Source organism: Salminus brasiliensis, chromosome 4 (genome assembly GCF_030463535.1).
Source record: "Salminus brasiliensis chromosome 4, fSalBra1.hap2, whole genome shotgun sequence".
Taxonomy (NCBI): Eukaryota; Metazoa; Chordata; class Actinopteri; order Characiformes; family Bryconidae; genus Salminus; species Salminus brasiliensis.
Window position 1 is genome coordinate 5,560,662 of NC_132881.1, and position 23,656 is coordinate 5,584,317.

At 41.4% G+C, this 23,656-nt stretch overlaps 1 protein-coding gene across 1 annotated transcript in view; it reads left to right on the forward strand.

Annotated features, from left to right (window-relative positions):
• The window catches only part of cdh23 (cadherin-related 23), a 358,315-nt gene that overhangs the window by 173,103 nt on the left and 161,556 nt on the right, over positions 1-23,656 (forward strand). The gene's annotated exons all lie outside the window — the stretch shown is intronic.

Sequence of the window (23,656 nt, forward strand, 5' to 3'; positions counted from 1 at the left end):
AGGTGCAAGCCTTTACTGAAAGGCTGATTATAAATGTCAATTCATATATTGTATATATTATTATAATGTGACCACAGTAAACAATTTTAAGCACCTCAGAAATCTCAGAGGCTAAAAAAAGGTAGTATGTTTGGTACATATAACCATCAGAAGGTCTGTTGTTGTTATTTTTATAAGATCGTACTTCTGCTGTGACTGCTGGAATAGAACACAATGAGCTGGAGGCAAATCAGTAGCAATTAAAATTTTAAGAAAAGATTTTAAGAATGTAGACATTTACTAAGTAATGTTTAGGAATTGCATGTACTCCACAAAGTTTAATAGTTTATTGACTGTGTGTAAATAAATAAATAGATAAATACCCCACATGGCAACAGATTTTTTAAGATTATATTTCTAGAATTAGAAATCAGTAGTTAATTGTTTAATAATCCATGTTGTAACATTTTGTCACACTTCCACGTTCACTACGCTACCCATGATTCTCCTCCGACTTCTGCTTGTGTATTCATCCTTGTTTTCTGTTTGTTTGTATTGTTGTGAACTATTGCCGTCGTATTCTCAGGTTTTCATCTTTCAGTTTCCCTCTTTTTGTTTTGCCCTTTTCATCTGTTTGCCTTGACCCGTCTGTTTTTTTTTACTACAGTTTTGCCTTGCCCTTGTCTCTGCTTATGGTACTCTTTTACTCTGCCTTTAGATTGCCCTTTAGTTATTAAAGACTCTCCTTCTTTTTTACATCTGCGAGCGTTTGGTTTGTCCTAGCCACATTGCAAATTTATTTATGCATATTATTAATATTTATATAAATGATACAAAGCAAAATTACTGTTTATTAGGGCTGTTATCACTTTAAATGACAAAGTTAAGTTTTTTTCTTCTCCTTATTGTTGTTTACTGGTATATACAGATGTGTTACTATATGGTGTGTAATTAGGCCTAGTATCTCATAGTTACTACTGGGACCACAAATAAATGTTGTAATGTCAGAAATGCAATGCCGCTGTCCAACGTGTAAAATGCATGTACTTGCATAGCCTGGAAACATAAGGCGTTTCAAGATTCGACCTACAGGTGAATCTGATATAGTGGTCTGAGGCCATGCAGCTCAAATACAAGCTGTGATTAAAGCAGAAGAGGAATACGCCACCAAATAAATTCTGAAATTCATGTTCAGGTTTTAAAGATGAACTGACTTTTGGACCCCATTGTAATTTTTTTTTCCCCAAATAAATTCCAATCTTCCATCTATATCATGCCTTCAGTTGCCCTGCACATGGATTTCGACAGCTTGCATTAGAAGCGAGTCTCAAGCCAACACGTTTTACTGCTAAGTGCAGCGAAATGCATAGATATCATCTGTGATAGCTGATCATAATGCTACAGAATGGGCTGCAAAGCGCTGGAGTATTCCTTAAAGGCGGTTTGACCCTGAACATTTTTGAATTACATTAGTAGAACATTCTGATACAATCTGTAAAAGTCTGAATGAATGATTAATCTTTGACCCCCTGGAGAAATGGAGGCTGCATTAGTGGAAGTGATGGCACCAGGATATTACTTTTCATTCTAATACAGCAGATCAGCACCGCCTAACCCTGCTCCTGAAAACCCCACCTTACTATGAAGTTCAGTTCCAAGCCTAACTCTGCACACCTCGCTGTAATGTTCGGCCGTTGATTAGCTGGATTAGGTGTGTTAGAATTAGCTCTGCAGGGTGAGAAAAGGGCAAAGCACAGCTGGAGCAGAATGGATGCAAACCAGACTGGAACGTACAGTGACACACCTATGTGCTAGGTGACCTTTTATAGTGAATATGAGCGCCATTCATTCACTGAACGTATTCCAGCTTTCTCTGTAACTGTGATTTCAGGCTGGCACTTATTATAATTATAATTAAATGACATATCTAATACTCCACGCCTCATTTTTAAACGGCCTTACGCCGAAGAAGCCAGCAGCAATTGGAGCTCAGTGGCTTTATCTGTGCCCTGCTCTGCTCTGGGGCGAAGTGTGTCGCTGACACTATGGTCGGTAGGACAGGGTTAACTGCTGCAATGAGCTATTACTTCCAGAATAAGTCCAGTACATCCAGATATTGCAATTTCAACTTTCATCTTTCATTTCTATTTGTTACTTCCGTCAGGTAGCACATAATTCATCTGTGCTCTCTATCGCTCAATCTGTCCACTCTGTATTATTTTTCACACAGACTGCTAGTCAGAGTGAGGAATTTGAAATGTGTGGTGTGTCCACAAATGTCCACCTTCAAGGACAACAGTGGCCACGCATCATTATGTTTCAAAACAAGCACACATCCAATTGCACACACACACACACACAAACTCAGATGTACTAGTCCTTCTACGCAAGGTTTCAGCAACCAATTGAACACATTCTACCGGAAGGCCAGTTTTGATCTATATGAAATTGCCGTACAAGCTTAAGTGGGTTTTCTGAAATCAACACAGGGTCAAAACTATACATAGAGGGTCAAAAATAAACATATAGCACACCTAATAAATAGGGTAAATATCCCTTAGTAAGTTGCACATTGACTAGAAACAAGCTTCTGGCAGAATACTAGTGGAGATATATTAAATGTCTTGGTTTAAGGAAAATTCACATATTTTCGATAGGGTTGAGGTCGGCACCCACATTTGGTGTGTGTTTGGGGTCATTGTCCTGTTGGACAACCCAATTGAGTCCAGTTTTCAACCGTCTAGCTGTTTGAAGTTATGCAGAGGAATTCTGCTGTAGTCCTCCTTCTCCATTAGTCCGTTCACTTGCAGTGCGCAATGTAGCAGTTCCACTGGCAACAAAACAGACCCATATTTGATGCTCCCACCACCATGCTTAACAGGTGGTACAGTTTACCTTTTTTGATGTCATTACGTCTTATAAAACCTTTCTCCAGAAGGTTTTTGTTTGTCCATGTGGGTCATTAACAAACTTTAGCCGAGCCTGAAGGTTGTGAAAGTGTTTATTTTGAAGCTGAGACTTCTTTCTTGGACAGCAGCCTCTCAGTTCATGGTCCTGTAAAACTGTAAAATGTCTATACGCTGTGACACTGGTGTTCCAGCAGCTTTTAGTTTGTGGTAAGCATGTGCCTTGGTGGTTGTTGGGTTGTTCCTGACCATACAAATCAATTTCCTCTCAGATGAGGGGGGCAGTTTGGCTCAAGCTTATAATAATGTACAATAGTTTGAAGCGATGATCTTGGAATTTGCAGTTGTTTAGAAATCACTCCAGCACAGCTGTTATGCATCAGCGTTTAATACAGAGATCCTGCAATTCACTTTTAAGTTATAGCCTTGCAAAGGTGATGGTAGCTTCCACTAAGTGAGCCAGGCCTTGCTAACACCATGGTACTGATATTGGACGGGCCAGTCAGCCGTTTGGACGATGATCGCCTCGTCCAACATTTCATTAGTATGGTCCGCTACAGTAGTGACATTAGCATGGTGCTAGCTGGCCTTGATAATGCTGTGGTAGCAGTGTTGGACGAGGCATTAACATGGCTCCGTTAGCACCAGCTGACTAGTGGCCGTCTCAGATATTCTAAACTTTATTATTATACTACAGTGCACTAAAGTGTACTTGTCGCCACAGTAATAAAGAGCGCTAAACTGGAACAGCTGTTCTTGTAATTATTAGATACAGCCTCTCTGCTATTTTCTATACTGGGAATATAAAGATCCAGGATCTTGCAGCACAAAGGTGACAAATATGGAGTTAATAACCAAAACCACACATAATTAAGCTCTCCCACCGAACGATTCTGTGGCTTCAGAGCGTTCCATGTTGAACCATGTCTGCGTGGAAAAGTCACCAGAATGGTTACCCTTCATTCTCTGAACCTTTGAACCCTGCAGTGAAAACAAGGCCTTACAAGCCCCACATGGGCATGTTATCTGGACCTCTGTTAGGGTGGAGTTTGTAGGTTTTCTTGTCAAAGCTCACAGTGAGCTATCAAAATGAGACGCTAAACCACTAGTAAGTAAAAGCAGTGTCATATTGTGCTTTGAACTTCAAATTAAGCTGGTGTAATGATGTTTCGTGTTCTGAACAGCATTACTTTTTCCCAGAATCCATCAGAATTGTACTAAAGTGTATATATAACTGACTAAATTTAACTACTGTCTTACCTATCACTGTTGGTCTTATGCAGAGTTTGCGTAAGTAACTACAGCCTTTGAACCTTAATTTTAGATGCATGGCAAACTCATATTGTGAACTCATCAGGTCACATTTAGCACTGTGCCTTCTCATGTACATCTGGCCGCGAGTCTGGTCTGTGATGTTTTGTGTGCGGGTGTAGTATACAGTCAGGATTTGGAACTGCCTGCTTGCTAAGTCTGTATATGAGCATATGACAGTAGCAGCAACTCTAAACACCCACAGTGCAGCTGCGTCCATATGTGTGTGTTTGTGTGCGTGTGCATCCTCCACAGATCACTTTCATTGCTATCAGCATGAGGCAGATTCAGAGAGGAGAGGGAGAGGCATAGGGAAAAGTGCAAGAGGAAGGAGTGAGGGAGGACAGAGAGAGAGAGAGAAAGAAAGAGATTTGACCATGTGTTGTGTGTGATAGGCTTGAATTGAAAGTTGGGCCTTTGAGACCTCCGTTCTCAGTGACTGTAAAGATCTATTTGGGTGTGTGTGTGTGTGTGTGGACAGAGAAAAAGTGTGTGTCTTGTGTCCGTTTCTTTGAGTTTCTCTCTGGCCGTGGGTGGGAACGTGTCAAAGGAGCTTTCCCACTACTACACTCACATTGCTAAAGGAGGAATGTAGAGAAAAACTGGGATAAAGGGCTAGAATAGAAGAGTGGGGGTGTTGAGAGAGAGAGAGAGAGAGAGAGAGAGCGAGAGCGAGAGCGAGAGCGAGAGCGAGAGAGAGAGAGAGAGAGAGAGAGAGAATGACAGACCATTAGGGCTGCGATTGTTTCATACTGAAGGCGTAGCATCTCAATTTCCGCAAACACGATCATGTCTAATGGCAAAATCAATTGCATTAGTGTCACTGATGTAGCTTTCAAAGGCCTTGTGGTGATTCCTGCTCTTCCCTGTGATGTGCAATCACCTAGCTGATGATTCCAGGTCATCTGGAATCATCGCAGCTCTATGCAAGCTTGGAACTGAAGACCTCAGTAACCATAAGTAACCATACTTGTACTGAAAAGCACAGAATATATACTGAAATACATATTGCATAATGAAATTGTCACGATTTATATTGAAAACACTTTACTATTCATACAAAAGGCTTTAATTAAAACTGAAATATAGATAATCCATATGGAAATGCTCAGATTTCTTACAAAATAATTACCTTGTACTTTGTGGCGAAATACTGCAAATTCACACTGACGTACTGCTGAGAACAGATACTGAAAAAATGAAATTAGCCCAGTATCCAGTAATTCATACTGGATATCAACAATCCTTACTGACCTTCAGTATGAATAGGCTCACAGTTTTCTCATTTGGTATATGGAGTTGTTGAGAATTCATACTGATTTACAAGAATTACTTTTTGAACAGAAATACTCTTTTACTGAATTTATGCTGAATTATTCAGCATTTGTACTGATGTATGCATATATTTTGGAATTACTCAAAAACTATAATTATTAAAAAAAAAAAAAAACTCATATCGAAATCACTACAACAACACTAGTAACATAGAAACAAGACAGAAGGAAAAGAAGGCAAGATAACCATGTTCATCATTTGTGTTGGGCCTCAGCCTTTAACCCATCCGTGCAGTAAACACACACACACTCACACAATTACTAATGATCAAACACACACAGTGACAGTGAGCATACGTGTCATTACTTCAGCTTCTGGGGAGCAGGGAGGCTGAAAGGCCTTACTCAAGGGCCCAACAGTGACAGCTTGCTTGAACAGGGCAAGGCTAAATCTATATACGTATAAAGTAATACATTGGAGAAGACTATTAATAGGGTTGAACTATAAAAAAGATGGGATTAGGATAAGGTTTCATACAGAAATACTTAAGATATACTAATATACTCAATTTATATTGAAATAATCAACTCATCGTAAAAGAGCCTACAATCCATTCTGAAATGCTTAATTCATAGTGAAATACAATTCATGCTAAAATACCCAGTTCATACTGAAACCTATTAAAATAGTCAATTCATAGTGAGATAACCTACAAGTCATACTGAAATGCTTATTCTATAGTAAAATACACTTTATGCAGAAATACCCGATTCATACTAAAATACCCAATTCATAGTAAAATACACTTCATACTGAAATACTCAACTAATACTTACAATTCATTTTGAAATACCTAATTCATAGTAAAATACTTACATTTCATGCTGAAATATGTAATTCATACTAAAATACTCAACTAATACTTACAATTCATTTTGAAATACCTGATTCATAGTAAAATACCTACATTTCATGCTGAAATACATAATTCATACTAAAACACTCAACTAATAGTAAAATACTTACATTTCATGCTGAAATATGTAATTCATACTAAAATACTCAACTCATACTTACAATTCATTTTGAAATACCTGATTCATAGTAAAATACCTACATTTCATGCTGAAATACATAATTCATACTAAAACACTCAACTAATAGTAAAATACATTTCATGCTGAAATATGTAATAAATATTTAATAAATAGTTAAATAAAATTTTTTAAAAGTTAAATAATTTTTCATTATTTAGCCATAAAAAATATTCCCAAGTTATTCTCAAATTCTGAAGTACTTTAGGTTCGAGTGATAGAGCATGCTTTGTCCAGAATATGGAAGGGGTGGTGGTTCCTGGAACGTCCTCTGATCAGCACTGATCAGACAGAGTTGACCACCTAATGACCCAAAGCAGAGCATCTGATGGTAAAAGTTACTGATCAGTAGTGCTGAAAGACTGCTTGTTATTTAATACACTGGCAAGTTGTACAATATTGATTGCATTAATAAATCATTGTTTCAACATGCATAACACACACACACACACACACAAAAATAATTATTTGTCTATGTATGTATAATTTACAGGCCGAAAGAAAAACACTGCACAAGCCAAACTAACAAGGGAAAGAAATTAGTGCTCTTATGATTTCTGTCTGTCTGTGTGTGTGTGTGTGTGTGTGTGTGTGTGTGTTTACTCCAACATTTTCCATATATAGGCATGTACACTGTATATATGTGTCTATGTGTGTGTATTCGAGTGTTTGTTCCTGGGTGTCCTCTGTGGGAGTGTGTCCTCAGGGACTCGTATCATTAGTTGAGTAATTAAGATAAACGGGTTTTTAATTGCCAGGGTGATGTGTGTTAATGATCTAGAGAGTAGAGATTAGCATATCCAACACACTCACTCCCTCTTCCTCCCTCTCTGTCTCTTTCTCCCTCTCTCTCTCCCTCTCTCTCTCTATCTGAGGAACTGAGTGCCACTAAGAGATTGTTGATGTTGTTGTTGTTGTTGATGTGCTGTTTACTGTATAATCACCTCTGTAATCACCTCCTCCCAGACGCAGTGCTGTATCTAGAACAGCAGCCCGCTGACATCTGTATACTGACACATTTCAGTTTTAACCTCTAAATCCTGAGGGACCTGCAAGTAAGCCCACACTTCAGGTTCTCACTCTAATAGCTGCATATAGATATTAATAATTACTATTAATTAATGGGAGTTACAGAATAATTCAACACTAAATTGTAAACTTGTGGTATATGGGGGGAAACCTTCTTTTTCCATGCACTTGTTTTCTTGTGTAGAAGGGTTTTCAGCATGGACAGTGATTGACTTGTCAGGCATTTGATACTGATTGATACTTTTTCAGTATTTTCTGTTAGTTTGGCCTCTGGCATCATGTTTAAAGCAGCTTAATTACTGGTTTGGTGTGTTATTCTGCTTTAAATAGATTTAAATCCTTTTCTTTTTGGTACTAATGTGGTACTGCCAGTTAACCCACCCGTCCATAGCTCCCCCTAGCACTAGCAATGCCTCCGATACTAGGAAGGTATGGACCTAGCCTCTTTTCTAACTTCTGACAATGCAGCATTGCTCAGGCATCTAACACGCTCTGAGGAACATGTCAGGCACCTGGCTCCACCGCACTAGAAGAAGAAAGTGCCCTCTACCCACTCAAAAAGGGAGCACGGCCAATTGTGCTCTGTCAGACTCTGACCTTTGCTGGTGGCAAAGCATCGCGGCTTGGTATTTGAACTTTCATAAAGCAACGTCTCAGGCTTTAGACAGTGTATTTGTAATCATTCCATGTTGGGATGCAGGTTCCAGTGTTTTCAGTTTGAAAAGGGGTTTAAAAAGTTGTGTAACAGTGAAGCTGTTGAATTACTAAAAGAAAGAACGAAAACATCTAAAATTGAAATGAAAATCCAGTCGTTCCTGCTAATAATGTGAGTTCTCAGTGCTGTTATACTTTCATTTAATATGTAAATTCTGTGATTTGAGAAAGCTAAACAATTAAACACATTTTATTTAGATGATCTGACAAACATGGATCAAGCAAATGTAGTGTTTTTGCGATTCCCTGATTCAACAATACAATAATAAGTGCCTAATGATCTGAAAGAACTGCAAAATGACAGTGCATACAACAATAAAGGCAGCCTTGTATATATCAGTAGCAATTTAACTCGTATTTTTAACTCGAGTTATGAATAATTCTGAATATTTGGTCAGTGCCTGATCAACAGTTCAGATCCCAGTGGCAACCACAGCCTGACATGGTCAGGAGTCTGGCCGAAGGATGCCCCTTTTAGCCTGGGGCATCATTCAGTAGAGGGAGTCAGAGCTTCAGAGACTTCAGAACTGTGGCTAAACCCTCAGTACTGTCCTCCAATCCCTTGCTCCTCTGTGCTTCAGTGCATAGTGAGGTTGCTATGGGGCATTTAGCCGGTTTGAAGTTTCTCCATTTGGGGTTGACCCTTCTGCATACTGTGGCAGCTAGAAGCAGAGACCAGGCCCACGTGGGACAAGAATGAGGAGTGTGTGTGAACCGAATGCATGTGTATGCGTCTAGGTGCTCCAAGCTCTTAAAAAAACACAGGCATCTCTGAATAAAAAAAGGAATGTGTGTGTATGTGTGCGGGTGACTGATTGAGTGAGAGAGACAGTAATATTCATCAAAACACGTGTGACTCGTGTGTCAGCACTGTCGGGAGTCTGGAGAAGGCCTTCAAAGTGCACTCAAGCCTTCTGAATACATTTGTAATTGGCAGAGGACAGAGCCATTCCCGAGGCCAGTCTTTAAACAGATCTCTCGCTTAGAGGGAGACGGATGCTCTGACCCTTACAATTACAGATAGAACCTGCTTCCCCCTTCAGCTGCGGCAGCCCGTATGGACCAGAACCAAGGCCCCATGAAGTCACCACAGACATCCAGACGGAGATAGTAGTAGGATTTCATCTATCAAGCACCTGTGGGGAGTACATTTGCATAGTCCTTCTGGGGTCTCTGGGCTGCAGTTAAAGTGACAGTCTTCTAAAAATCTACCAAAATTGACACAGTTTTGCAGGGATGCCCTGATCCACACCCTTCCTCAAGGGTTCTTTAGTGAAGATGACTATTCTGTATTGAACCAGACAAATCGAAGAACCATTAGGAGGGTTTTAAAGAACCACTTTTCAGTGCTGTATAGAACATCCTGAGCTCACTAATGCTTTTATCGCTGCAATCAAATTCTCACAGCAATGCTACAAAAAATCTAGTAGGAAACCTTCCCTGGACAGTAGAGACAGTTATTCCAACAAATTTAAAATTTCAGCCAAAACAGTAAATGAGCAGGTGTCCCAGTAATTTTGCCCATTTAGTGTAGCTGGGGTTGTGTTCTTCTTGGCCATGAAGCTCATAGTTAGTGGAACATTTGGCTAAGTGGACTGAAACCAGACATGACTGGTAGTGCTGTTAAGGCAAGGAGATGCAAGTATTAGGAAAGAGACAATCTTGGCAGCTGTTGCTGTTTGGTGAGCTTTCCTCAGATACAACCTATAGACACTATACACACCATATATATATATATATATATATATATATATATATATATATATATATATATATATATATATATATATATATATAGCTACAGATGCTAATGCTAATAACAGGCCTGATGTGTGCTTAAAAAGGCCATGCTGTTCATGCCTTTCATCACTTGTGTGTTCCTCAACTAGCTGCACACACTCCACACTCACACACCACTTTCTAGACCTACAACAAGTCTAGCCAGTCAACCTGGCTGCTTCCTGGCTGGACGGCTAGATAAGCAGAAAAGGCGATTATTCCCAGTTTCATACACACACACACACACACTCACACGTTTTCTCTTTTTTAGCAGTGTCGCCGTGCCTCCTGCTCAGATGGCAGTCAGAAAGGTGTAATACAGCTTTAGCTTAGTCATGTTCTTCTACAGGATCTTTATCTAGCCTCTTAGCACTCGCTCTCTACAGCTTTTCAATTAGCTACAGCAGGGCTTGACCCTGTCCTGCTAGCCGCGCTAATCTTATAGAGGGAAGCACACACACATACGCACACACTTCCAGAGGCTCATTTGGCACATGACTTGCTCATGCTTTGTGCAGCCTATTTAAACGCACTAACCTGTGACTGTTGCCCACAACAGCAGTGGCGCGCGCGACCTGGAAAATCCGCTTTCTCAGACTTTCTCGCAGAGCACCAGCGTGTGATGGAAGAACGGCACGATTGCCTTTTTTCTGCTGCTATCTTTAATGGAATCTCGCTACTTTGTCTAGCTTCAGGCCCTCTCCCAAAGCAAGGACTCCTTCGTACTTCTTCATGACATGCAGTGTAACAAACACATCACATACAATATCCTGGGCTTTTAACAAACTGTTCATCATTCAAAGTGCTGTAATATTGCACTAAAGGAGCCGCAAAATGTCAAACTGCATTTATCTTAGCACAGTTGAATAATGAGAGTTCAGAACCTCAAACACTGCTTTATCTTCATACAAATGTTCTTTTCTAAGAGCTCTAAAACAGGCTAAACTTATAACTAATTCGTAACAGCCCTCAGAGTTTACACATGCCCAGCCCACTAGAGAAAGCCATAGTCAATAAGCTGGAGATTCTGTAAAACATGATTGGCGACTTCAGGAGAATATGGTGGTGTTGATACTGGAGAGCAGCTCATCCCCTCCAGTATTATGGGTTAATTCATAAACCAGGCCTCGTGACCGCAGGTTTTCCTGTGCCAGTGTGTGCAGAAGTACACGACAATCATCGGCTTCCTCAAAAACAATCTGGACTACTTCAGCTGAACCAAACTAGAGCTAAACACACGCCAGACACACTGGCTTTTAACCAGTAGATCTCCAGTGGAGCCCAGGCTAAAAGGTGACCCAGCTAAAATCTTTTCAGCTTGCCAACAGCACAGAGAGGACACGACGAGAGGACAGCAGCATTATCCAGTAAGATTCAGGAATAAGTAGTGTTTTTGTTGCAGTATTAAAACTATGCTATAAAATGCAGCTTCTGCAAGTTTTGCCGGTGCCATGATCCAGCCAATAAAGACATAGCTTAGCGTTGTTTTGTGTGGTAATGTCTCCTGAGACCTCCTGAGACCTCAAAATCAGTGTGTTTCATTCTGAGACAAAATAACAGGGTGGAAAATAGGCTTGTTAAATGGCTTCTGCAAACTAAAGTCAGTCACATCAAAAAACAATGTAAGATAATAAGTCAGTAAATGCATTCTACTGCACCTTAATGAACCTTTAAAATGCAGAAAGTGGAGAAATGCAGTGTGCACATCTGTGTAATTAATACAGATTCAGAGTTGTTAAGTTTAATTAGCGACAGATCTGCCATAAAGAGTACAGTTAACGTTTTTTTTTTTGCAAAGAAATCAAACATATGATTCTGTTCCTCCGGGTTTGAGTATTCCTTCTGGGACCTGAAGGCCACAAATCAATACATGCCCTTACGGCCTACTTTAGAATAAGCTGGAGCCCCTAATAAAGTGTGCATGTGTACGTTTTCAGAGTGTTTGTTTACTTCCGCCCGTTAGCCACTATCTTAGCATCTGCTGTTACCTCCTCACCTGTTTGTATACTTTCTTTATTACATTATAATTAATTCTTTACATGCTTTTCTTTATTTTCTGTGTACATTACGTAAAGAGTTATGTTAGCTGTTTTAAGTGACTTCAATCCATTCAGTTTTATTCAGACTGCTGTCAGGCAGCCTAATCAGGTGTGGCACCAATGTTAGCCTGACTAACAGGTTTAGTATGGCTCTGTTTCTGCACAGCGCTGAAAGGAAAGGAGCTGCTGAAAATGAGAGTTAGTGATGTTTATCGTCTGGCAAAAGCGATCAGCAAAGCTTAAACATCCTTAAATTGTACATATCTATGTGTGTCTTTTGGTACTGCGGTTCACCACAGTTTTTCCTCTGTTAGCTGCCTGTCACTGAAATCAGCAGTTGCTTTCCCTGAACCTTGACCGTGCTCTCAGACTATTACATATAGGAGCAAATGAGGACTTCGATTTACGACCTTTCTCTGTCTGAAACAGTCCAGGTGTAAAATAACACAAGTAACGCAAAACTAAATGGATGGAAATGTCATGTCAGTGTTTATAAATACACGTCAGAGCTACAATGCTGGAACAATGCTGGTGAATCTGGCGAGCTCACCCACCCAAACTAATGATGGTGCTACACTGATTAGACTGTATCTAATATCGCTCTCTGAAGAAAACTAAGCTGGCAATGACTAAAATGCTTAAAGCAACATTTATGTAGTAGATCTACTGTAAAATAGCAGCTTCAGAAGCATATTGATGGTACACTGACTGTAATAGGGGGACTGGCGTGTCTGTCCTTCCCACTATGGGCTGGAACGCTGCTGCTGCACTATGGAACTTTGTACAAGACCTCTTGGCAGAACTGCGTAACACATTTATCTACTTAGAGTCGATGAATGTGTTCATTAGAAGGGGTGTCCACAAACATACGGACATATAGTGTGTGTGTGTGCGTGTGTGTGTGTGTGTTTCTAGGTAAGGTGTTCAATTTCAGATGAGGGTGGAAATGTGTGGATTGCATCACCCCTGTCCTGTTGGAAGGGGTGTACCTTTTCTGTGGGTGTGTATGTATGAGTGTGTGTGTGTGTGTGTAGGGTCGTGGACTGTGTCTTGTCCTGACAAGTAAAGCAGACCCACAGAACAATCTTTACTTTTTAATCCTCTTCCTGACACACACATACACATACACACACACACACACACACACTCCATACATGTTCCCTCTCTCTCTCTTGATTAGAGCTGCATCAGATCACTGCTGATGCTTTTCCTGAGCCAGTCTGGCTTACATGAAACACACCATTTGACATTCACGAGGGGCTGATGGCAAGAGACTCAGGGGGCCAGTACAGACTCTAGAGCACCTTCAGAAGCGGCTATGATCTGCTGTGTGTGTGTGTGTGTGTGTGTATGTGCGTGTGTGCATGCACGTGTGTTGAGACCTCCTAAACTGCAAATGTCTGTTGTTCCGGTGTTCATTCTGAGATGGCTTTGGAACTGATGTGCTAATAGATAATAATAGTACAGATAGTGTAATCAGATCGTGCTGTAGTTTGGTCTCTGAAGAGGTGTAATTGTATTGAATATTGATATAAAGTGAGATTCACACTACAGCCTGCATTGTTAATAATAATGACTGTGATACTGACATTGCATTGACAAAACACTGTGCTCTCTCTCTCTCTCTCTCTCTATGTATATATATATATATATATATATATATATATATTCATCCAGAACAAGGTTCAAACCATGGAGAAAACTAAAAACTGATAAAAAATGTGCAGATTAGCATTAAGAATTTATATATATGTAGTCCCTCCATTTTCGGGACTCAAAAGTAATTGGACATGCTAATAATGACAAATCTTTGGAGTATTTTTAATACTTTTATTAATAATATCTGTCCGAACTCATGGACATCACCCCATTGTCATGCTGGCTAGGCTAGACAATGACAGGTGAACACTGGCAGGGACGGTGCGATACAAGATTTATTAAAACAAAACAGGGGAAAACACAAGAACGCAGCAAGAACAAGGGATAATCAATAAACAAGACAAACGTGACAAACTAACATGGGCTAAACCTGAAAGCCACCTGAGGCTGGTTGGTAGCCAGGGAGCCAGGCGAGATAGGGAAGAACCAAACAAACGTAACACTGCGCTAGCACAACTAAACTTACGTGACTTAGAACAACGGGATTGGCCGCCGAATCCTCAAGGCAACCAACCTGCGAACCGTGAAGCGATCTGCTCCTGAACGTGAACCGGCTCTAAAAGAGCGAACTCTAGAGACACACCATAGACAGACCTAGAATCTCTGGACCAGTGAAGCCAACATACAGCTTGACGTAGCAAGGATAATCCTTGGCACCGGGAGGATAGCGTTTGCTCCCTTTATACCCCAGCTCTCAGGTGACCCAAATCAAAACATGATACAGACGTAAATGAACCACACATGGATAAACATGGTGTAGTACATAAATAGCTATCAACATAAAAATCCTTGAACTGTGGACCGCGGCTCGGGACCGTCATCGGGGTGGCCATGCTTGCTCCCAGCTACCATTTTTGAGCTTGTGCAAATTTAAGGACTATGTAACAAACTCTGTAATTCTTAAACAGCTCATGCAATATTCTTATATTGCATTAAACTCAAAAAGTCAAAAATAAAGTGTAGTAGTAAAACGAGGCAACATAACAAATTGTAACCAATCACAGCTTTCTGGCACTGGGATGGAACAGCCAGCCATGACTCCTGGCAACTAGAACTTTTAATGGAACTTGTGTATCCTCCTCATCTGAGGAGGGAGCTGCATCTCCAAGTACTGTTCAAAAACTGCCCAAACCCAGTTATTGTGTATCCGAGCTGTGTGTAGAAGCTCTCCTGTAATAAAACTCCTTCTTCTTTCACTCGCCCGTTTGACACTTGAAATTATGATCTGAAGCTTCCGAAAAGAGGCTAATGAAACCCTGCATTAGCCTAGCGAAGTCTTCGGAGTCTCAGGAGCGTTGGTGTGGCATTGAGAACGCTCGGAGCCCATTTCTTCCTGCAGGCTGAGCAGGACTGTAGAAGTGCTGCACATGTGTGTTTACAGGCGATTAAACATCGACATAAGGAGCGCATGATCGCCTGTACTTAGTGTAGAGCGTGCAATGGTGTGCAGGTTTTGAAGGGCGGCCGAGGCTCTCATTATTACCTACCTGATCACGCGCACATCACATCACACACACTCATCCGCTCAGGCTCACTCACTCACTGATTCTGTCCATTTCTCACACTGTATCTCTCTCTATCTCCCTCTCTCTTTCTCATTTTCGCCCTCTCTCTCTCATTTTCTGTGGAAGGGAAGTGGAGAGAATTTCAATAAGTTGGGTGATCACAGAGAGATTGCTGACACACACACACACACACACACACACACACACACATACATACATACATACATACATACATACATACACAGACGCTCATACAGATAGGAAGAGAGAATGAAAATATTTATGATGCTGTTTTCAGTAGTTGCTAGCTTGAAAAATAATTATACCATGCCATTTTACTTGATATACACTGAATAGCCACAACATTAGCACCACATACCTAATGTTGTTGTGTAGGTCCCCTTTGTGCCTCCAAAACAGCTCTGACCTGTCAGGACATGGACTCCACAATACCTCTGAAGGTGTCCTGTGGTATCTTGTGAGGTAGGACCCCCATAGGCCACATTAATAACCCTTGGGTATCCATGAACCTGTCACTGGTTCACAGGTTGTCCCTCCTTAAAGCATCTTTGGTAGGCACTGACCACTGCATACTGAGAACACCCCACAAACCTGCCTGATGTTTTGTAACATGTTCTGACCCATCTATATTATTCACTTCAACTATTGTTATGGCTAATCATGTGTAAAATGCCAAAAGCATGTTACGACAGATTATGTCCAGTAACAGTAGCAATGAGACTATGCTATAATGCCATGACATCTGTCAGAGGGTTGCCGGTAATGGGAACATGACACATGTTATATTACTGGACGTCATCGGTCATGGTATCTGCTATAACCTGTTAATAGCATAATTATGTCAGTGGTATGTGGTAGGGTTCTGTTACAGTGATGAGGCTTGTGTGTACTCCCATTGTCAATGTTTCTGCCCACATGCTTCCATGTGTCCTTTATGTTGTCATGGATGTTAAGCAATACGTCCACTAGAGAGCAGTTCAGAGTCTAACTAACATCAGTTTACAGTGGAGGAGGTCATGATAATATACTCACTCCACAAAACACAATAGAGCCAGCGGTGTAAACAGCTGTAAATGGTGTGTAAAGGTTCCGCTTTAAAAAGAGCTGGTTTATGGACAGACTGGAAACTTCCTATTTCCCCTGTTTTATCAGAAAATGACTATAAAATTGTTGAAGGGACCAGCGAAACGAGTCTTCAGTGAATGGGGTGAATGGAAAAAATAGTGTCTAACTGCTTTAACCTGTAAATTTCCATTGTCTACAGCAAACAGGGTTTGTACAACAGAGACGCTAGCATTACTGCTACTGCTAGTGTTGACTGGTTGGCGAGCTGAGGTTGAAGTTCTGGCCAGTTATGACACAACAGCTTTGTTTGGTTGTAACTATGGCTGGCAGTTAACATCCTGGCCAGCTAATGCTATGTTACAATAAAAACAAAGCTGTATTAAATCAGTGTATACTCCCCTGCCTGCTCATGGTGGCTGCCATTAAACAATTCACATGCGCTGACGTCATCATTGCACATTACAGAGTCTTTTATCTGGAGTTAAAAAGCTTTAAAAATCTGTCTTTGTTGCTGAAACATCTGATGAGTGTATTTTTCAGTATGAAAATGATCAAACATTTGTTTATTATAATTTTTTTGCCTATTCATTTTGGATTTGCTAAGGAGCGCCCTCTAGTATCTGACATACCTGGAAGACTTGATTCTCAAGTGGTATTTCTCCCCTCTACAAGTTCTCTGCTGTAAGTTTCTTTTCTGAGTTTTTTTTATTCGTCATGTCCATATGGCAGGGGCCGTTTCGCTTGAACTATTGGTTACACTGCTCTATTCAGTCCGTATCTGTAAGCTTTCACAGAATGTGCACAAATATGAAAGAAATGAACGGACAGAAGACTCTGTATTTATCTGTATTTAACGTTAAGCATAAATGAGCAAAGTTACCAATTTGCAGGTAAGAGGATGAAATGTGAATATAAGTGTGTGTGTGTGTGTGTGTGTGTGTGCGTGTGTGTGTGTGTGTGTGTGTGTGTGTGTGTGTGTGTGTGTGTGTGTGTGTGTGTGTGTGTGTTTGTGTGTGTGTGTGCGCGTGCAAATTCAGTCACACGTATACGTTGCGGATGCCTCAGCTTCTCATTTTCCAGCTCACTACTGGCGATAATGTGAGAGCTTTGGCAATCTGCCCATGTCTCACATCTTTGTATTGACCTGTACACACACTGACACACACACAGACACACACACACTCCGACTCACTCCCAAATGTTCGGCTGATGCGAATGAGTATTTTCTTCTATGACTGAAATGTATTGTATTTAAAATCACAGCCAGATCACTTTCTATTACAGCTGTTCTCTCAATATGTAAATACACTATATGGACAAAAGTATTGGGACACACCTCTTGCCCATTGCTACTGGTGTATAAAACTAAGCCTCTAGCCGTGCAGTTCACCTTTTTCACATGCATGGTGGTTCTTAGGAGCTCACTGAACTCCAGCGTGGTGCTGTAATAAGAGTCATCGCTGCAACAACAAGAAGTCAGCCGGTGAAATTTCTTCCCTAATAGATCTGGAAGCGTTTAGGAATCACAGCAACTTAGCCATCAAGTGTCAGACCACTTAAAGTTACAGAGCGGGGTGAGGGCAGAGTGCTGAGCTCAGCACTTGGGACATAAAAGTCACAGGTGCTCTGCTGACTCAATGAGTGCAGAACCCTAAACCTGCTGTTAAAGCTGCAAAGAGGGCCATGCTAATGCCGCAGTACCGATGTTGGACGAGCCAGTCCACCGGTGCTAACACCACCGTACTAATGAGCCAGTCAGTGGTTCCCTACATCATTAAGCTTTCCCACTGGACGTTTCTGTGCCTCTAAGGATAGTGTCCGTGTGGAAAAGCCACCAAAGAGACCTTTGACTGTCCTCCTCTTTACCTAAGTAAATTACCTTGCATCTAGTCTCCTCAGAAGTATCTCCTGCAAAATGATTAAATTGTATTTAGTGGCTGGAGACTTCAAAGTAAATGAAATGTGGTCTCTTATTTGTGCACAGTACTCTACTTAGCATGTACAAAAACAGCTAAATTGTTCATTTTTAAATTTACAGTAAGACATTTAAGCAAAATTACACTGCTAACTCTGCCAACATCTGCTGTTTTAAACACAGCTCACGACCTTCCAGTGGAAACTTCTCCTCTTGAGCTTCGAACATAAACCTAAAGTACAGCACCATCACGTCGTCTATAAGCTGGAACAGTGTGTACATTTTGAAGCCAGCGTGGAAGAAGCCCCAGCTTAGCTCGGCACCCGTCCACACCCATGAGGCCGTACATTAATTTTCAGGACATTCTTTTTTAAGTGCCTCGGGAGCTCGGAGGAACTTCCGTACCTCATCATGAGCAGACATATTGTGGCAGTCACAAGAAATCTCCAAACCAGCAGTTTTTTTTCTGCAGGGTTTTCCACGGATTTGGCCAAATCATCTTAAAATTCCGACATGTTTGAAGCTTTAGAATGCCTGGAAGGCACAAACAAGAGAGACCACATACTGTTTTGGTAAATAAGAAATGAAAATATGAAAAAAAGGGATTCTTTCACTACAGCAGTGACATGATGGTACAGATTATACACTGTGTCCAAATGTTTGTGGACACCCCTCATAATGAATTCATTACGCTACTTTATGTTGCACCCACAGCTGATACAGAAGTGCACACAAACACAACTTAGAGACATTCTGCCAGTAGAACAGGACTCTCTGAAACAGATTAACCTGATGAACGTATTGGCACCATGCCTAATTCCATTCATGTGCTAGAGGGGTATAAAGCCCCCCAGCATTGAGCTGTGGAGCAGTGGAACTGTGTTCTCTGGAATGATGGATGGTGCTCCATCCAGGACTTTTGGGATGAGTTGGGAAGTTGGGGATGAGGTGGGGTGGTAATCATCCAGTGTACTGACCTCACTAACACTCTTGTCGCTGAATGCAATCAAATCCTCACAGCAATGCTACTTCAAAATCTAGTAGAAAGCCTTCTTCTCTGGACTGTAGAGACTGTTACTCCAAACAGGATAAACTCTTTTTAACACCCTTGATTTCTGAAGAAACAATGAATGAGCAGGTGTCCCAATACTTTTTTCTTGTGGGCAGAGGGTTATGGGTTTGATCCTTACTCTAGTCACAGTCTGAGAGGCTTATGGGTTTTCCTCTCTGTACTCCAGTTTTCTTCAACCTCCCAAAAACACGTAGTAGGGTTATAATGATGTGATGAGGTATTTGTGGTGCCTTGTGATTGACTGGTGCCCTCTTCAGGGTGTACAGAGAATCCTATTCTACAATAGCTTTGTCTGTGTGTGTGTGTGTGTGTGTGTGTGTGTGTGTGTGTGTGTGTGTGTGTGTGTGTGTGTGTGTGTTTTCATATCTGTGTCAGCAATATACTCAGTCACAAACCTCACAACATGTATACTTAGGAAATCACAGACCACCTGTAATTTTACCAAGGGTTCACAAACATTAGCATATGGCTGCAGTTGCATATGCAGTATAAGCTACAACAGTAAGTATATCCAGTATATACACAATGCATATGGGACCTACTGTTATTACACATAGATACAAGGTTGTGTGTTTGTGTGCGTGTGTTTATCTGTATGTGTCCGCCTCCACAGGTGTGAGCGACAGGTGAGGGGCAGTGGGCCGTTCAGTTAACGGCTGTTGCACTATATTGGCATTCTGGCCAAGCTGCTGAAGCACACCAAAACAATTTAGAGCCATGATGGCCACATTGACCCATCCTGCATGGCCAGTCACAAAGCAGGCGTCAGTCAACTCACTTCTATGTTCTGATTGGATCTGAGAAGTCCAAAAGGGGCTGGGCAAAGAGCCATCCTATGGTTACTTTCTGGTTTAATTCCTCAACAACTGTTACAATTACTCAGCAGACTTTTTTAGCTGCTAAAGATCTTTTACTGCTTTTTGTATCTTTGAGAAACTCCACATTGCCTATGAAGAGCTGCATAACTTAGGATTGAGGATATTCATTTAAATAAAGCGTTATTCAGAAGCTAATTATTCCAAAAACGGTTAACATGGCACCCTAGTTTTGCCGTGCATATGTGGTTCCTTTCAATATTTCTATGGTTTAGATATATAGAGTACATTTAAATTAACCACTTAATGAAGCAAGGCTTATTACACACTAAGGCTTATTACACACTTATTACTCAGTAGCTACAGGGACTTCTGTACAAACTGGTGTGGCAATTCTTTGGCTAATAGAAGTAATAACACTTTGGGCCCGCTGGTCCCAGTTTCTACATTATTACATATTCATCATCACATAGTATGTACATTTAAAATAAACCAAGTATCTGCTTCGTACCACAGTTTCCATATCAGGGCATCCTAGAGGTGGGTGATATGACCATATTTACCTGTATTGTGATCAATTTTATCAGGATTCACTTTTACATTGTGGTGTTTTTCTTTTTTTCCATCCTTAGCATATTCTAGGATATCGATAGTATTCAAAAAACACTGGCCAACTTTATTGCAAAGAGCATTTTCAGTCTTGTTTAACTGGATGCAGGGGGTTAAATATTGACTAAATTTACTGTATTTAATATCGGACATTATTTCGATAGCATTTTTTAACAGGCTGGTTATTGGTTCCTTTTGTCATAAATTAGCATTTAAATATTGTGATATATATTCTTAATTTTCTATATTGGTATATACCATCTTCACCCTAAGAGACATCATGAGAGAGGATATCCTTTCGAATCCCACACACACTGACACACACATACTTGTCAGGACTCAATTTGTTGCCAGTCCACTTTCCCACCCCTCGTTTTCCACTCTGGCCGACACCTTTCGCCCTCAATCCTCAATAATTACCCAGAAGGCCTTGTCCTTTCGCCAGCCTTGGCTGGCCGCTGCCGGCCCTCAGTCACCCCACTCTTCAGCCAACAATGGCCCAGCCAGGCCCCACTGTGCAGTGACCACAGGCTGTCATGCCCCAGGGTTAATCTCCCCTGTCCTTTTCTCAGTCAACACGGCCACACTCAGCCACCGCTGATTACTCGGCACTCCTAAGCGCTCAGACGCTACTGCACTTGACTTCCACTGGCTGGAGTTTATAGAGGCCATAAGGCCCAGTGCCATCAGAACAAAGGCTAACAGCGCTTTTTGGTGAACTGTGCTTCATGATGCCGACGCAAATAATACAATGCTGGTCAAAAGTTTAGAATCTTTTACCCTCTCTTATATTCATGGTTCCTTATTTATAGCTGTTATTTATCCAGGCAAATTATTAAGAAGAGTGAGACATTGAGGAACCACATGCTGGCTTTTACCCTCCCAGCACTGGTGACCTACATCCTAATAGGTGGGAAAATGACAAAAAAAAAACCTGAGTGAAAACTATTGATATAAAAAATGGGTTATGGCCCGGATGTTATAGGTTCAAATGCTGAGCTATGGCGCTTTGCCATCAGCAGCCAGAGTCCGAAGGAGCACAATTAGCCATGATGTCTCAGGGTGGATCGATGGCTCTCTCTCTCTTTGCCACTCCTTAAGCAATGTTGGACTGGCCCAGGCATCTGTTAGCTGGTGTGATGGAGCTGCTTTCCTCTTTTCATGTTGGCTGACCAGTGATACCGCATCAGCAGCAGTTGAAGTAAAAAGAGCTGATGGCTGGCTTCACGAGTTTCGGATAAGACGTGTTAAGTCCTTACCCTCCTTGTGTTGGGAGCATTGCTAGTACTAGGGGGTGTTACCTACCGCTTAGTCCTGCGTTTACTCCTGTTCAGTTTAACTCTCGTTTTATTGGTCGCCTCGTTAAAAAAGGGAGAGGATGAGCTTTTCAGTTGGAGTTGATGGAGTGTCTGGTAGGTGTGTTTGGCGGAATTATTGGTGTGTTTAGGTACGAGCAGTAACCTCACTCATTGTTTATAACATGACAAAACCTTACTTAGTACTTACTTGGGCCCAGTATTTCCAAAAGTTTGAACTGGTGGAGAGAGTTTTCACAGTGATGCTCACTCGATCATTAAAGAATCATCTTTTTCGTAATTATACTCTCTGAAAACCCAGCCCTTATTATATGGAAGTACTGGATCTGGACATGGTGTCAGAGACCGAGCACAACTGCAGAACCGTCCAGCAACAGACCACACAAAAATAAAGGTTCTTCACACCTGAGCTGGTTGTTTTATGAACCCCTATTGAGGATATCACTGGAGCCAGTCACTTTAAAACCCATTAAATGTCCAGCCTCATGTCTTCTCCCTCGGTCTCAGCTGGGACAGCTGCGTTCTGCCACGATGGGGTAATGAAATTATTCACCAGCTCTTCCTGTGTCTACTAATTTGGTGCTTGGCTGGCTTGACAGATGTAACCGAGCATCGCTATCTGCTATGCACATTTGCTAACCCCTAACTGTGGGCTAATTTGCATGGCTCTGTTAGCCTGGCTGAGCTCTAGGTTGATAGAGTGGCTGGTGTCCTAAATCGTCTGCTACACGAAGATAGCGGAGGAGGGCGGCTCAGGGCTGGACTGAAGATGAGCTAGCTTCGGCAACGGCGATGATGTGGTGTGACCAGGGTTGATTTCACAGCTGCTAGATGGACAGCAGGTGTACAAGGGCTTTCCGATTGTCTCAATGTGGTGGGTGGGGGGCCTGTTGTGTCGGAGCAGAGTCAGAATCAGGGCCGTACCTCCTATCAAACAAGCTGATGCGTGCTCTGATGGACTACAACTACAATATACTAAGCCCGCTACACACACTGTCTACCAATTCGCAGATGTGCAGCTGATGCACTATTTGTAGAGCTAGCCTGGCTATGCTAGCATTTTTTGGGCTTTAAATGTGTGTTGATGTTTCCCTGTTGTCTAAACTGCCATTAAAACCAGTTCACCGTTTCCCAATTCACCATAATTTTGTTTGTTGCTGCAGTTTAACACACAGTACACAACAAAATGAGTACACTTGATAAATATCACTTAAATTAATAAATGGCAGGCAGCATGATCCAGGATTCGAATCACTGGGGGCAGCGTCTCAGTCCGCTGGACCACTCTGGTGCACTGGGTGTATTCACTTGTGTTCTGCACTGTATTTCCAGTAGGTGGATTCTGGTTAAACGATGCATTCTCGCTTTGTTATAGCATTCTAAAGCACATTTTCTTTAATAATTTGAGTGTTTGTTGCTGGTCTTTTAGTTTCAGTCGACGCTCTTCATTTATTTATGTATTTAACATTTTCATTACAAAATCACTGTGATGCTCCGCTGACTTGTAAAAGTGAGAATCGTGCTTCTATTGTTGCTACTCCAGGCTCAGCATG